The 9346-nt window shown below is 41.9% G+C and overlaps 1 long non-coding RNA gene across 1 annotated transcript; it reads left to right on the top strand.

The window, feature by feature from the left end:
- The first annotated feature begins 2295 nt into the window (after positions 1-2295).
- Positions 2296-2724, top strand: LOC139062274 (uncharacterized). The gene is made up of 2 exons (XR_011515850.1): positions 2296-2539; positions 2621-2724. It is a non-coding gene; the product is annotated as an uncharacterized lncRNA (long non-coding RNA).
- The last annotated feature ends 6622 nt before the right edge of the window (positions 2725-9346 follow it).

The raw sequence follows: 9346 nt of genomic DNA on the forward strand, positions 1-9346 counted from the left end.
CTTATAGGAGCTTATCACCCGTCATAATGTCACCCTGGAATCACCTCTGGCTTTCCTCTGTTTTTACAGAGAAGTTGGTTCACAGGGGTGTAGTTTATGGGACTTGGCTGCCGGTAAAGTGCTGAGGTAGTTTAGTAGGGCAACAGGCACTGCTGCATGTAGCAGGCTGATCAAGCAGCCTGGCAAGCCAGACACAATAAGCCTCCTGTCCTGGATTTCAGGCTGGAAATAAAGAAACACTTCCAACAAAGACCACGTGAAAAACTGAGCTGGAAAATAAAAATGTGAAAAGCAACATAATGCATGGTGCAGGTTTATACTAAAAGTAATTCATATATATTATTAAGTCTGAATATAACAGTTTGCTTCATGACTGATGACACTAGGAAAAGCCCTTCAAGCTGTAAGTCTAAAAAAGTTTAAGTTACTTAAAAATGCTTCAATCTGACTATCTGACTGGTTTTATGATCTAAAGAAGGCAATATTTTTAAAATGTATGTTTCATTTAAGTCTCTCCTATGACCTCTGCAGCAAAACGAATCATTTAAGCGAGCCTACTGCTTCGACCAATAGATTTACGTATCCACAATAGGGAGCTGTCAGTCAGTGAGAATGTGATCCAGTTCCAAGCGTGCACCACGGCAGGGGTCACCAACCTGGTGCCTGTGACCCAGGAATCATATAAGATGCCCACAGGCTTTTTCTCAAAATAGCACAAGAATACAATAAACCAAAAATATTCTGTTGCCATTATTTTGGGCCCTAGGCCTTTTTTCTTCAGGCCCTGGCACCTCCCATTTGGGGGCCTTTGGAGTTTCATGTCCCAAGTGTCAGTGATTGTTTGCATTCCCCGAGCACAGCGACAGCTACAATCAAAACAGTTCAGATTGTAAACAAAGCCATTTTTGGATTTTGATACATTGATAAAATAAAACTTGAAGTTTATTTTAGAAGAGCAGCCCTGTGTGAAAGTGCTGACAGGATGGAGGTTGTGAGTTCAAATTCCATTTAGGAAATTTTGTCTATTGTTTTATTTATTCCAGGGGTCCTCAACTAAATTTTTTCAAGGGTTTATTTACAGCAGACACCAGTGAAGGTCAGAAGCTCTTCTAAATTAAAGTTCAAATATCATTGTATCTTAGTTTAAAATGGCCTTTTTCCCATCTAAACTGATTGTAGTTTTAGTTGTGTTTGGAGAATGTGGACAGTTGTTGATGTTTGGGACTAGAAACTGTCCACACAAACTGAGCTCTAGCTATGGGTCATGGCTAGATTATGTATTCACATACTGTATTAACATATGTACAAGTGAAACTCGAAAAATTTGAATATGGTGCAACTTAATTTATTTGAGTAATTCGACTTAAAAGGTGAAACTAATATACGAGATTGACTAATTACATGCAAAGCCGGATATTTTACGCCTTTATTAGTTATACGTGTGTTGATTACGGCTTACAGCTGATGAACACCCCACATTTGAAATATCAGACAATTAGACTATTGTGAAAGGTTCAGTATTCTGGACTCAAAGTGTCACGCTCTAATCAGCCAATGAATCCAAAATACCTGCAAAGGGTTCCTGGGTCTTTAGATGGTCTCTCAGTCTACGCTGAATTATTGCAATAAATGCACTTTTGCACCATATTCTCATTGTTCAGGTTTCATCTGTGGTAAATGGCCTGCATTTTTATAGCACCTTCGTAGGGTTCTAGAACCCCCAAGGCACCTCACAACACAATCAGTCATCCACTCATCCTCACGCCGATGATTATGAGCTACAATGTAGCCGCAGCTGCCCTGGGGCGAACTGATGGAAGCAAGACTGCCAAACACAGGCGCCAACGGCCCCTCCGACCACCACCAGCAGGCAAGGTGGGTTAAGTGTCTTGACCAAGGACACAACATTCTCTGGCAGGAGCTGGGATACAACCTACAGCCCTCCGATTAGTGGACAACCTGCTCTACCTCCTGAGCTACTGCTGCCCTAAAGATAAAAGTTATAATTTCCTTAATTATAATACATAAAATGTATTATTGTTTTACCATCAACATTGTCTACTCCTACTCTCCCAAATGAATAAAAAACATACACAAGTTTAGATTTTTGTAGCTTTTTCTAACATTAAATAGTTTAATTGTCACGGTTTGCCTCCATCTACTGGTGAGGTGTGTCAGCTCTGTGTTTGCAGGAGGGCGCGGCAGTCATCTCAGCTGTTGAGAATTCCACTAATTGGAGATGCAGTGGATTTAAGGAGTGGCGTGACTCAACCTCAGTGCCGGTTGATACTCTCACATGGGTAGCGGCTAGCCTTGAATCCGCCTTTGTTCCTGTGATCCTGATCTAATGAAGTTTTGTGTCTCCTGTTCTAGTATCTTGTTCTGCACCACCTACCTTGCCTGGAGTTGTCACACGTCTCGTCACTCAAGGATCCTCTGGCCTCCTTTCTCCACACCTGCCCGCCTGCCCACGCTCAGAACCATCTCACCAGTTCAAACCTCTTCCAGTTCGTCTCCGCTCTAATCCTGGTTTTGGACCGTAAGAACTGTTAGTTACGGACACATATTCTCCTGGTTCTCTGGTTCTGGCCTCGCTTACTTTCTGTTTTTATCCTCATAGATTCCGGTACCATCCTGTTCCTGTTCACAGAAGCAGCGCCCTAAGTTCTAGTTCTAGTTCTTTTTTCTGTTCACCTTAAAATAAAACATTTGTATTTTTTCTTACCTCTTGTGTGATTCTTCATGTCCTGGGTGAAGTACATTACCCACAACATGACATTAATGGATCTTTTCAGCAAATAAGCCCTCCCATCTGAACCCTTAAACCTCTAAAGTAGCTATTTTTACTTATGAGTTTTACCGCTCACCAGCTGGGATCACTTTCTCTCTGTTGAAAGCGTCTGTATCCCCAAGATTAAATCTGATTGAATTTAGAAATCTGTATCATTACAGTTATTAGATTAGGCACGAGGAAAGGGGACGTAGCAACTCAGAATTTCATTTCAAAAGGAAATAATGAAACATTGGAGTGTGGACCGCAAAGAGCTGGTCACATGTCCAGCTTAAATGAGCTTAGTGATTGAATTGACTTTTACATAATGACCCTGTTGAAAATGCACAAGAAACATGTTAACACACCAAGAATCTGATTAAAATATGGGATTTGAAGCAGACTGGAAAAAATGACCTGATTCCTTATTGAAAATCAATAGATTTAATCAATAGCTTGTCATCTATTTGTTCCATTTTGTAATATATGATTATGAATCTTTATTTTTTTTAAATATACCATTTAAACCTTTCCAAATACCATTGCTGTTGTCCTTCTGTTCCTCTAATAGTTTAATAATACTCTTTTTGACTTGATCTTATGTTTATTTCTATATTTTTATATTTCTCCTCGACTTCCTTAGACCTTCATTTTAAGAATGTTTTGTAGCATTGCTTTTTTTAAAACACACAATTAAACTAGTGATCCACGGTTTGTTTTGGTTGTTGTATTCATTCTTAGTATGGGGAGCCTAAGTCTCCTCCCTTTCCGGTTGGCTCATGGGTCTCCGGAAGAACGAATAAATGAAAGCAAGTCAACGGGGCTAAAAACTCTTTTTTCTAATCCGCTTTACTTTACGCCCTGGATCACACATGTTGTACTGCTATTTAAATGAAAACTAGTGATGGGTGTTTCGACCTCGCCAGTCACGTACTTTGAGATTTATCAGCTTGTAAAAGTTCATAATTAGCATGACTACATCGGCACGTCGCATATGTAACGTCACCACATAATCTCCTCCCCCCTAGCGATGTCATGGCTCGAGGTATGTGTTTAACCCAAGACATGCAGAAATCTGACTCGTAGAACCCGTTGAATTAAAGTCTTTATTATAAAGGAGAACAAAAAAGAGCACAGGGAAGTCCTGTGGGGTAGATCGATCACTCGAGTTCATTCAGAGTTCGGGGAGAGCGGGGGGGGGGGGGGGGGAGGGAGGCGAGAGAGCCGAGGTGAGCTCTGATGAGTCCAGGGGTGATCCGGAATTGGTGAGGCTGTGGAGAGGGTCCAAACAGGAACAACGGAGGGGAATGAGACGTGGTGTGAATAGTCCAGGGTTTAAATAGCGAAGTTGAGGTAGGTAATGAGGTCCTGGGAGAGGGGAAACAACACCAAAAGTTAGGATAATCCAAAGAGCAGTCCAAAATCAGTCCAAGTTCAAAATCCAAGAAATCCAGAAAACGAATGTCAAAACGAGTTACAAGAACGAGAGCGAGTGGCTGGGGCTACCTATACTGGTGCAATCATCCGGCGTGGTGAAGTGTCGCCATCCTCCTTTTATACCAGAGTTCCTGATTGGGAATCTTCTGCAGCTGCAAACCCCTCCGCTCCTCACCTGTGGAAAATCAGCCTGATAGTGGTGAGATAGGAGATGGTGTCACTCACCTCGGCTCAGGAACATGACAGTGACCCCCCCCCCCCCCCCCCCAACGGACGCCCCCTGGTGTCCCAGCAGCGGTCCTGGAGGCCTCAAAGTCAGTAATGAAGGAGGGATCCTCAATGAAGGAACGGGGAATTCACGACCGTTCCTCCGGGCCATAGCCCTCCCAGTCGACCAGGTACTGCATCCCTCGACCACGGGGACGTGAGTCGAGGATGTGCCGAACCTTGTAGACCCCCCCCCCCGTAGAACTGGGTAGGAGGAGGTGGAGGTGGATCCGGGCACAGAGGACTGGAGACCACAGGCTTGACCAGGAATATGTGGTAAACGGGGTGGATCCGGAGAGAAGAAGGGAGGTCCAGACGTACGGTAGTCAGGCTCGGAACAGCAATCACATTAAAGGGACCCAGGAACCTTGGTGTGAGCTTTCTAGATGACACCTTCAGGGGCACATCCATCGAGGAAAGCCAAACCATCTTGTCCGGGGGAGTAGGTAGGCGCTGGGCGACGGTGACAATCAGCCAACCGCTGGTTCCTTTCTGCGGTCCGTTGAAGGGCCGATCTAGTAGCCACACATGCACGACGGGCCCGACAATGAAACTGGGGAGTGGTGGTGGTGGAGTCTGTCTGGAGTGGAAACAGAGACGGCTGATATCCAAGAGAGGACTCGAACGGGGACTAACCTGTGGCGGAGGAGACGTGGCTATTATGGGCGTATTCGACCCAAGCCAAGGTCACTCCAGAAAGACGGGTTGGTAGAGCAGACACAGTGTAGCATGGCGCCCAGCTCCTGATTCATTCTTTCACACTGACCGTTGGTCTGGGGATGGAAACCAGATGTTAAGGCCACCCGGGCCCCCAGAGCGGTGGCGAACTCCTTCCAAACCCTAGACACAAACTGGGGGCCACGGTCAGAGAAAATCTCGGTCGGAATCCCATGGAGGTGGAAGACGTTTAATCAGAAGCTGGGCTGTGACTGCGGAGGTGGGAAGCGCCTTTAATGAGATCCTGGGAGAGGGGAAACAACACCAAAAGTTAGGATAATCCAAACAGCAGTCCAAAATCAGCCCAAGTTAAAAATCCAAGAAATCCAGAAAACGAATGTCAAAACGAGTTACAAGAACGAGAGCGAGTGGCTGGGGCTATCTATACAGGTGCAATCATCCGGCGTAGTGAAGTGTCTCCATCCTCCTTTCATACCCGAGTTCCTGATTGGGAATCTTCTGCAGCTGCAAACCCCTCCGCTCCTCACCTGTGGAAAATCAGCCTGATAGTGGTGAGATAGGAGATGGTGTCACTCACCTCGGCTCAGGAACGTGACAAGCGTAGCTGCTACTTACCAAATGGCCAGATTTATGGTGGTTCTTTCCTCCTGAAGGAAGAATTTGAAGTTCGCTAAATTTACAGCCATTTTCCCTCAGTTTTCTCCGTGTCTGGTTCGATGACATCACTTTCGTGATGCGCATTTGTAGTCCTGGAGTTATTTTCACACAAAACCTAAGTAACGCTCTTGGTATCAAAATGCTTCTTTAAAATTCATATATAAAATATTAAAATATGTGAAATCCATTAAACATAACAAGCAAAATTAGAAAATATCGTTTTAGCCCCACTGACTTGCATTCATTTGTTCGTTCTTCCAGAGACCCATGGTCCAGAAGTAGATGGGTGTGACTTAGGCTCCCTAAATCTATTTAGTGGACAATGTTCATCATAAAGGCTCTTAAATTTTGTTAAAAAGATATCAAAGGCCTGACTAGGATTAGTAGTAGAATAGACTTCATTCCACGCCTGCATCGATTAGTTTTCCCTTAGAGCAGCCATGGCCTCAGGAGTCTGATAAGTCAGAGTTTTATAGACGCCTTATAGCCTTTAAAAAATCTGATGAAAAATACCAAATACTGGGAAATGATCACTAATATTATTTATATTAAAAAAAATAAAGTCATTTGAGTTTGAAAGCTATTGGCAAATATTTGATCTAATAATGTTGCTGTTTTGACCGTAATTCTCGTGGGTTTAGTTATTAGTGGAAGAAAATATCACTATGCATACTTGTAACAAACTCATTTGTTTTAATATTGTTTTTGGATTTAAGAGATTAATATTAAAATTCCCACAAACTATATGTATCATTTTTATATTAGTAAATAATTTATCACTAGTTTGATTAAATGCATCAATACATGGTCCTGATGTCCTATACAAACAGCAAACAGCAATATTTATACAGTTATACACTCTAAAACTCCATCAGTTACAAAAGCCCTGATATCAAGATTACATCTCAGGTCCATGTCTGCATATAAAGCCCCCACCTCCTTTTATTACTCCTATTGACAGTAAGCAGCTCATATACTTCTATTTCTACTTCAGTTTCTCTTGCTGTATCCAACCATGGTTCAGACATTGCTAATACTTTAAATATGTTGGGTTTACTCAGATATTCTTTAATGCCAACATAAATTTTATACAAACTCCAACAGATGAAATGTATTACACCAAGTTCTCCATCTAAATAAACGTCACTGAGTAATGATGACGTAATGATGAATGAGAAATAGCACCTTTCAGAGTCAGGACTCCAAAGCGCTTTACACTACAGTGCATCATTCATCCATTCACACACGCATTCACACATGTAACGTGATGAAGGAGCCATTCCTCCAAGGTTATTTAACTTTTTTCACAGTTCCCCTTGACACAGTGCCAGCGTGCATGAAACAGCCTCAAGGTCATGCATTCGCTTCTAAACTGTTTACTTTCCAGCAATGAAGACAGAAGATGAAGATAATCTTTTCTTTTATTAGATCAAAGAACTCTATTTTCAATAAAGCTAATCAAAACAACTGTTAGTCAATAATACAATGTGACCGATCTGTGAAATCACAATATTATGATTAATATGTTTTAATAAGTAATATGACTTATTCTAGTTCACTAGACACACTTCTTTTTATACTTCTCCTTTTAAGCTGAGAACCATTCAAGCTGGGAAAATTCCGTTGTTACTAACCAAGCAAAGGTACCTTTCAGAATAAAAGCTGAACTCGCTGACCCAAGGAGGGTCCCCTTTTTGATGCTGTGAAACACCTGTTGCTTTTACCTGGAGACTATCCAAAGACTGGTTTGTCGTACTGTTGATGCTGTTTCATCGGCTCCAGTACCAGCGGAGGGTCTGTGGACCTGGCATCCGGATCTGTACGGAGGTCTCACTGAGGGTATATGGTTACGACATAAATGGTGTCTCATGTCTTTATGACTACGAGCCTCAAACTCTGATTTAGGAGTTAAGAGCAAAATATCATCTCCCACTCAGACTTTGTTTCTCCGGATACGAGGGTTCTGAATTTGACACTCATTCACCACACACCAACCATCTCACACCTCATTCAAACAGACCATCCATCATTAGAGAGTTAGTCTTGTTAAATTGTTTAAAATTATTTAGTAATACATTTCCTTAAACTTTTGAAAGTCTCTATCTCTTTCCTTGTCTCTCAGTTAATAAAAAGTGTTATTTAAAGTCCCTGCAATAAAATGATCCAATCTTCTGATTTAAATAACCCAGTGTTCATAAGATGGATTTCATACTTGATATGAAATTTAATGTCTTATGGTCCTTAATTAAATGTAATTAACACTTCATTACACACACTGATGGTGATGAGCTACAGTGTAGTTACAGCTGCCCTGGGGCGCACTGACAGAGGCGAGTCTTTAAATATATCCTTACAAAAATGGTTATCTGGATCTATATTTTCATCAAACTTATTTGCTTTAGAAGCCGAAGTGCCATATTTCTAATTTATAATCATATGTTCAATATGTTCAATATTCATTCTTAATTCATTTTGATACAATATATCAGAATAGTTCCCGGATAGTTCACAATCCTCTTCAACGATCTGATTCATAGCTGACATTACACACACACACACACACACACACACACACACACACACACACACATATATATATAAAAGTCAATAAACTTTTACTCCGATTCCATCATCTAAATACAATTTTACAAGCACAGCATGAGTAAACGCCGATAGGAGATGACGTTTGTTTGTGTGACCCCTCTGGCATAAGTCATTAAGATGCAGACTATTTAAAGAAATGGGTCGAGATCTTTGAGATCTCTTACCGTTATTACTCTGGCCTGCTCCGGCGTAGTCCTCTTTAGCTGAATAAACCCTTTACAGTTCCTTGCCCATGTTGCTTTCATTTTATCATTTTTTATTAAGGTGCGCGCTACTCGTGCCAATTCTGCAGTTGTCTTTGTAAGATGTGGTTCCCAAACTTATTTAGCCGCTTACCCCCTTCTATGTCCCGACCATGTCGACGCACCCCCCCCCCCCCCAGCCCCCACATCGGGGCATGGCGCTCTCTCTCTCTCTCTCTCTCTCTCTCTCTCTCTCTCTCTATATATATATATATATATATATATATATATATCAGATGTCAAGCTAAACAGACAGGTTAAAAAAAAATTCCCCATCACTTTCATTTTTTAAATAGTAATTAATAAACATTCGATACCATTACAATTTCCTTTGATTTCATTTTGAATAAATATTTAGAGTGCCCAGGTAGCACATAAACAATGCAATTTAATGGTTTTCTTAAAGTAGGAACGTTTAACCTGTGCGGCCAGAGCGCTCTCCTTCCTTCTGCTCTGCGTAAACCTGAACGGATCACCTACTTGTGCGTAATCAAATGTCTATAGGGGACAAGATATAGCCATGATGTTCACTTTTACCTCAGACCGACTTATTACTGTTTTATGGTGTGGCTGAATCTGCGATCCGCTGCCACGCTGACTGGAATAACAAATGCTGCAGTAACAGGACTTGTGGTCAGGTTCATGAGGAGTCACTGGCTGGAGCGGACCCGACGCATCCCAGAAGCTAATA

Source organism: Nothobranchius furzeri, chromosome 12 (genome assembly GCF_043380555.1).
Source record: "Nothobranchius furzeri strain GRZ-AD chromosome 12, NfurGRZ-RIMD1, whole genome shotgun sequence".
NCBI classification, from domain to species: Eukaryota; Metazoa; Chordata; class Actinopteri; order Cyprinodontiformes; family Nothobranchiidae; genus Nothobranchius; species Nothobranchius furzeri.